The sequence below is a fragment of the Lactuca sativa genome, chromosome 4 (genome assembly GCF_002870075.4).
Source record: "Lactuca sativa cultivar Salinas chromosome 4, Lsat_Salinas_v11, whole genome shotgun sequence".
In the NCBI taxonomy this organism is placed as follows: domain Eukaryota; kingdom Viridiplantae; phylum Streptophyta; class Magnoliopsida; order Asterales; family Asteraceae; genus Lactuca; species Lactuca sativa.
Genome location: NC_056626.2, coordinates 335,186,310 through 335,194,784, shown reverse-complemented (window position 1 = coordinate 335,194,784; position 8,475 = coordinate 335,186,310).

Here is an 8,475-nt window from a genome sequence, read left to right as displayed (position 1 = left end):
CTCGGGAGAAGGATGCCGAAACCCAAATTGCAGAACATTTGAAGGTAAGTGAATGACGATTCACTAATTTTCCACCATGGAAAACGAAAAACAGATTAAGTTTCAAATGTATTGAAAACTCCTAGATCCTTTGAGATTCATCGAACTTTTCAATGACATGTTTAAATCTCGATATGCCTCTCTAGTTTGTGACTGGGATGTCGAGGATCACAAAGCGGGTGTGAATAACCATGCAAATCTACATGGTGCCCCCACATGTTACAGTCACCTATTCGATGTGCCGGTTAACCACACACGCTCCACCGAACAATGACAAACATTGAGTCACCCTTTGCTACCTTTGCTTGGAACCATTTAGTGTGCCGGTTAACCACACATGCTCCACTAACGTCTTCGCAAGGGTACAAAGTGTAATTTCATGGAATTGCATCAATTCACTTTTGCCTAAAGTAACTAAGATTGGGAATTTGTAAAACATTTAGTTACTTTTGTACTTCATTATACTTATAATGGAAGGTTTCTGTCCTATCCTACCTGTTCGGCTAACGACCCTCCACTAGTCAAGAGTGTGGTGGGTAAGAGTGGATACCCATTCAACCCTCCATATTATAGGCAATTTCCTTAAACACCCCTTATAGACCAGCTTTGTGAATGAGGCCTACTAACGGTAAGAATGACTTTTACTCATACATATACATAATGTTAGACTTTTAATGTTATATATAGTATAGGGTGTATTTTACACTCTTAAAATACTACGTGGTCAAATCTAATAATTATACTTTTAATTCAATTAAATTAGGAACCAAAACTTTATGGATTTATTAAACCTCTTTTAATTATACACTTTAATTAATTAATAAAACCATAAGCGTGTGATTTGAACTTTTCAAAAACAATATTAGGGTTTTAGAATTTAACATTTCTAAATTAACTTTCAATCAACTTTTAAATTCAAAAACTTGAGGGCAAGCTTTGAAACATTTCAAAATATTAGGGGTTTAACTATTTAAATTTCAAAACAAAACTTTTTGAGTTCAAATTTAAACTATAAAACCTATAGGGGGAAAATTGAAACTTTTTCACAACACAAGGATCAAATAACAAATAATATAAATTAAACAATTAATTTTATCATTATCTATATTTGACCTAATTTCAATTTCTTGCAAAATAAGTTACCCAATTAATACAAATAATCAAACTTTAATCAAATAAGGAAGTTATTATCTAATCAATTGGTAATTATCTTTTGTTAATCAAGGATACACTCAAAATATGATTACAATTCGAATTTTAATGACCCATAACAGTTAAGGCAAGTATCTTTGAGTAAAACAGCAAGAAATCCCGAAACTGCCTCATTCTGGCGCTCGAACTCGCCGAGTTCCTCTATGGACTCGCCAAGTAGGAGCCAACTCGCCGAGTCCACATTGGAACTCGCCGAGTTCAGCAGTCAGAAAGCCAAAATTTCGATTTTGCAACAAGAATGAACATGCAAGGCATCAATACAATAGAAACAATTCAAGGCTCTGATACCACTAATGTGTTTTAGCCAGAAGAATATCCTATGTGCTCATACAAACCCTAATGCTTGGATCTAGGTTTCTCTATTGTACATGCAATTCATCTAAGACTTTAAACCCTAGATCTATCATATGATAATCAATATTAACATAACAATGGGTTTAAGATATTACCTTGATTGTTATGTAGCAATAACAATCTCAAATCCTCCTTGTAATGACTTTAGAAAGCTTAGAGTCACAAGTGTCACTCCTATAATGGTTCACAAACATCAAGAGCAAGAGAATGAAGAAGAGAAGAGAATAAGGCTGCCCAAAACGTGTGGAAACCCTAAGGAACAAGTTCACCACGTTTTTGGGGCTTAAGGGTCCTTTAAATAGTGAGGCTATTAGGGTTATCTAACAAGGAAATCCTAATTTGGATGCTTAAGCCCTAAGCAACCCATGGACTCCCTCCTTAGAGGCCTATGACGATTTCTAATGGGTTTCCCCATAGAATTCGTCCACCCCTCTAATATGGAGTCCATTAGCCCAATATTCAACTATCATACAATTGACAGTTCAAGTCACTTAAGTTTAATTAATGTCTTTTAGCTACAAAATTAATTCTTATTAATTCTTGACTAATATTAATTAAACAATATGATTTCTATATATTATTCTCATAATATATTAATAATTCATATTTAATCCTCTCTCTCTCCATAATTCATCCTATCAAGTTGCTCTGGAGAAGGCAACCCAAAAGGACCATGCACCATCGGGTCAAGTACATACCAAAATGGTTATGGACTTAGACACTAATCCAACAGTTTCTTCCAATTTGGTTGGCACAGATAGATTCGATGAGGCGTTGATAGTTCGCTCCTGCAATCTTCAGGCCGAATGGCATTTTGGTGTAGCAGAAAGCCCTGTGGTCCGTGTACAAGGCTTTCTTCTCTTCATCTTCTTTACTCATCACGATCTGGTGGTACCCCTTATACTCATCTACAAATCATTTTAGTCTAAAACCCTGTAGGGATTCAACTTTTTGAACAATTTCCGGTATGGGGTAGCAATCTTTAGGGCACGCCTTGTTTATACAAGAATAGTTGACGCACATGCACCACGTGCCATCATACTTTTTAACCATGAAGAGGTTTGCAATCCATCTCGGGAAGATTGCCTCCTGAAGTCCTCCTTCTTTGGTTAGCTTGGCAACCTCGGTGTTGATTTCCCTATTCTTGTCTCCCCCCTTGAACCCGTTTTTTCTATTTGACCTCCTTGGCACCCGGTTTGATCATAAGTTTGTGTTCTATGACCTCCCTATCTACTCCTACCATGTCTGTAGGACTCTAGGCAAATACATGCTTGTATATCTTTAAGAGGTTGACCAATTCTTTTCTTGTGGTTGGGGGAATGTTTCCACCTATGCCGACTGGTTGGTCTGGGTATTCCCTATTGATGATTTCTCAGGCGCTCATTGGTTCCACCCGTGATCTTTTGCTTTCCTGCATGATCTCTTTCGGCTGCATGATTTCATAACATCGTAATTCTCTTGGTGGCTTTTCCAAAACCATCCCCGACCCCTCCGGTGTTTTGAATTTTATTATTCCATGCATTGTCGACGAGACTGCACCAAGTTTGAGTAGGGTTGCCCATCCAAGAATGATGTTGTGCTCTACTGGGTGTCGTATTACAACAAAATCTATAAGGGTTGTATACTTCTTTAGTTTGCATGACTGGCTAGCGTGAATAGCAAGTGGACCGTGCCTAGAAGCCACAGGTTATGCCCTGTGAAGCCTGTTAGCTGCCCCGTTGTATGTTTGAGGCTTTCTTTCCACCTGTCCAGGAGGAGCCGGAAACAATGCTCGTAGATAATGTCTATTGAACTGTTGTTACCAATGTATACCCGGTGGATAGTAATATGTTTGATGGACCCTTGGATTATGAGTAGGACGTCTCCTCGCCAGCTAGTCGGTTAAGGATCTTTTGCTGAAAACGTCAAGCCTTGCATGGATTTGGTGAGACTGTGTATGCCATCTTGTTCTTCCTGTCTTCCCCTCTTTGACCTGATCATCAAAATTTCATGAGGTTGGTCATGCTCCCTGGCAGCGTCCTTGGCATTCTCAGCATCGAACTTAGCACGGAGGCTCTGTTCTACCTCTATGAAGTTCCCTTTCAGTTGTTACTCTTCTATTACCCTTTTTAATACTGAACAATTGATAGTTTCACGAGTCTTTCTTTTGTGGTATTCACAGTACCGTCCTTTTCCTCCCTTCACTGGTTGCTTGTCATAGACTATATAGACGTATGGTCGATTGCCTCGTATTTCGTCTCTTCGGATTGGCCTAAAGCATCCTTGTGAGAGTTCTTCCTCGCCCAAAATGTATGGCCCCGCCCGAGGTTTCCAGGGGGTGTGATGGTGAGCTACGATGCTTTGTAGCTGAGGCGGTCATGGTGTTACACTATGCTTGCTTCGTTGCATCTCCTTCCTCTTGTCTCAGGTAGCATTCTACCTTCTATTTTAGCTCAGCCTGCGTCTGGGGTTTTTTCCCCATGAGCTTCTAGGACAGCGGTCCCAAGAGGAGGCCCCACGTGAACATTACTGCTATTAACCCTTTGTCGTGGCCTGGGATGTCTAACGTGGCGTTAGTGAACCTGGTGAACTATTCTCGCACCGTCTCTCCTTCCTTTTGCTTGCAACTGATGATCGAGTATGAATCTGCATTATATTTACACAATTGCATGAAATTCATCAAGAACAGATACTTTAGTTGGCCAAGATTGTAGATGCTCCCTGGACGTAATGCCTTGAACCACGTTCCTGCATTGCCATCTGAGGTTGTCGGAAAACACGTACACCAAAATTGCTCATCTAGTTTGAGTGAGGTCATAGTCTACTCGTAAGTATCAATGTAGCTATCCGGATTTATGGTTCCATTGTAGGTCTTGAGGTGTGCTTACTTAGCTGTGTTTAGGATTTTGTAGTCTATGAGCTCCTTAGCGAACAGATATGTTACACTTTGCGATAGGCAGTCTTGGTTTGGAATGGAGAGAACACCTTGTGGGTTATACTGCTGGGTGGTGAGGTAATGTTGCATTAGCATGTCGTTGTATGCCGAGAGGTGACCAGGGTTTGATCCGTGGAAGGTTAGCTGCTAAAATGGGAATCTTAATGTTTAGGTTGACAAGAGGGGTTGGTTTTGTGCGAGTGAACTGTTAGACATGAATGCCTGATGGTGTGGGATTGTGGTATTGAAAGGCATGTTTGTCACAAACAAATATGTTTGGAAAGCCATTGTTTTTTCTTTCACCATCTGGTTCAGCAGAGGTGCTTGGAAAACCGTCAGTTGTTCTCCCACCATTTGGAATAGCGGTGATGTTTGCGAGAAGACAGATATGCCACTGACGTTTTCCATCGTTGGTGGTGTTGCACTGCTTAAGATCAACATCAGCTGTATTGTTTGCATGGAGGCGCTTTGTGCCATTACGGCGGTAGAGGAAACTAGTCCTTTGGTAGTCGTCCTCCATAATTGATTTATTGGAGCGGTGGTTATTGTCGAGCCGCCCTATTGAGAACTGGGGCAATCATTGGTTTCAAGAACAACATAGTGTTGGGTTTTGAGCATTCTAACACTCCTATGGTGTACATGCAACCCTAAATACCTTGGATCTATGTTTTCTCTATTATACATGCAAATGTCAATTTTCAAGGTATTGTTTTAACTAGCATAATATAAAATAAATGTAATATAAAATCTAGTAGAATTACATACCTCTTTGTTAGTGCTTGATTCCATGTAGCTCAAGAGCCTAGTGCCCCAAGTGTGACACCTCAAATGGTTCACAGAACACCATAAGCACTTGGAATAACTTAGAGAGAAATTAGATCACTTCTAAAATCGGCTTGCCCTTCTCACACACTCCAGTGGGCGATTTTGACAAGAGTAAGGTGTTTATATAGTGTGTCATAATTTGGGTAAACCCTAATTGTCATGGTTTTCCATTTCCTTGGATCCATGGGTTCAAATACACCGTGGAGCATCCATGGAGCATCTTATGGGCTTTAGCCCAACTTGATAATCCATGGAGCATTAGCCCACTATATAAGTATGGATGATATACACAATCAACCCATATATTTAATTATTCTTCTTTTGATCACTTAATTAGTTCTTGATCAATACTAATTAAATAATCTTATTAATATATTAGAACTTATAATTTATTAAAAAACCTTAAGTGTTATTTCTCTCATTATAGTCTATCCAAGTGCATGATGCCATGCAAACCAAATGGACCATACCGGGTCGGGTCAAGTCTTACCAATTATAGTTATGGACTTTGACATGAATCCAACAGTCTCCCACTTGGATAAGTTTAAAACTATTATTGCAAGTATGACTTCATAACCTGACCAGCAATCGTAGCTCTCAAAAGCTACTGGCGAACTCTGAACAAATCAATGACGCGTCCATTAGATAAGTGATCATATATTCCTCCATTCTAGATATCATATGGACTGAGACATGGATTAGAATCATTCTCTCTGTCCATTTGTTGTTTCCCGATGTCTAATTTATGACGACTGACTAATTGAACAAATCAAATCAGTCCAGGCTTGGCCAAGCACTTAGCGGTGTCATCACTAAATCATCGAGGGGCCCATAGATATCGCTCTTATCCCTTTAAGGGTAAAAGGAATGGACAAACTTCTACTAATATGCTTGTTGTACTACTTGCTGAATCATACACAAAGACACGTTTTATAACATCAAGTGACCAATGCGTTTCCATGCAATCAATGTATAACCAATTCATAGTCAACAACTCATATCTCTAGGTTAGAAGAATATAAGATATTATCGTCTCATGATTCACTCGTGATAAAATCCATGAAGTGAATCCAAGTGAGCATGGGTTGAATCCAATACTCAGAACTTATGAGCACTCATGAATGTTGTAGCAACCATTTCTGTGTCTAATGCACCTTAGACAAATCTTACAACCCAGACTCATGACAGTCTTGATTCGTATCTACTTCCAACATATGACTGACTGTGGATGGTTTGAATAACTTAGTCATTCGGGAAGAACGACCTAGTTATTCTGGAAGTCAAAACATGCAAAGTGAAACACAAAAATAATGCTAATCTCGTATGGCCTCAACACTTTGAGATTGAATAAAACTCTTTTATCTAAGCACCATATGGATTACTCATTATTCATGTTTCGATGATTCAACTTAATACTCGAATTAAAACTATAGTGACGCCATGCTCCAAGCGTGCACACTATGTTTGTCGAAACAATAGCTATGCCATACTCCAAGTATGCACACTATGTTTACATATGGTCCTCTCTTTTTGAAACAGATCAATTGACAACCTTTCAATGATCCTCATTTAACAATTCCAATCCTTATTGTACATGTAAGAATACCGAACTCTTTCCATTTAATATAATTTGTTAGATTCTAGACTTATATGCAATGATCCCTTTGTAATGACTATGCCCAAAAGTCACAAAGACTTGGAAACAGACATTACAGAGTATTCCAATGCAAAGCAATTCCATGAAGTCTCAAATTCAAAGTACATTACTTTGAATATCCTTCTTTGCATTAAGTTCTTTAATCTTACACAGATTCAAAGAATAACTTCCACCTATGGAAACAATTCCATATTCCTATTTTGACCATCACTTTGAACAAGAGTTGCCTCTTTTCAAAATATGTAAATATGGTCTTTACTTTATACATCCAATTATCCATGAGTAACCAATCTTTGGTAAACCTCAAATTGTCCTCGACAATTGCTTAATCATTTTAGTCATATCCAGTTATAACCCATTTTCCCTTCTTAATGCCCTAAGCATTAGGAAACTTTAGAATGGATAAATATTATAGCACATGTAATTGAACCTATACCCGAAGCATATGGAACACGATTCATGCTATAATTTTTTTTTATTTGCCATGTTTTCATAATTCAAACTAATCATAATCGAATTTTGAGAACGCAACATATATAGAATTTCCTTATGTTGAACCATTCCAACATAACATTCATATATATCCTTGACTAAAGTTGATTAAAATCTCAATCTAAGCTTGTAGAATTGGAATGAAGTATAAAATCCTCTCCCTTAATTATAGAAAAACAACTTTTTAGAGCGAATTGAAACTCTTGTTTTCTATAATTAACATTGCTAACTTGCAACTTTTAACATAATAATCATGCTACCACTAGCATAATGATTATTATCTTACAAGCATAACACTTATGCTCCCACTAGCTTTGACATATACCCAGAAATCAGCTAGACTTCTAGAAATCAATACTTTATTGACTTTCTTACCAAAGTTCAGATTTTTGATACGCGATATACACCTTTCCTTAGACAGCTCACATGTTTGTCTAGACCTTTTGCAATTTCTATCTACTTAAAATCTTCTTAGTGAAAGCGTTTCCTCACCATCATTTTCATGAATCAAAGAGAAACCTTATGACACTTAGATTTTATGATGTATAAGTTCCTATCCATGTGAATTTGTGAAAACCATAATCTCAAAACAAGGTTAGTGACAAATCCAAACTCATATGGACTGAACTAGTGCAATCTTAAATTCTTGCCACCTGGCAGCACAAGGGCCTGCCATTGCTTCCAAGTTATTATGCAACCAGTTGATAACTCTCAGAACTCCTATGCAAAGCCAAGTTTAACAGGAATGGGCACAGAATATGTCAACATGACAGGTTATAAACTTCAAGTCGTGGGATAGTGATTAACAATACTCTTGATTAGTTCTACATCTTTTAAGACTCCCACTGACCTCTTGACATATAAGATTCCTTTTGTCAAGAACCATTCCTTGACAAAACAAATATTCAAGAGTTAGTGTGGATTCTTATCAAGTTAAACACTTCACACAATTGGTCTTGGTTGGTCTTTGTTTTCTCCAAAA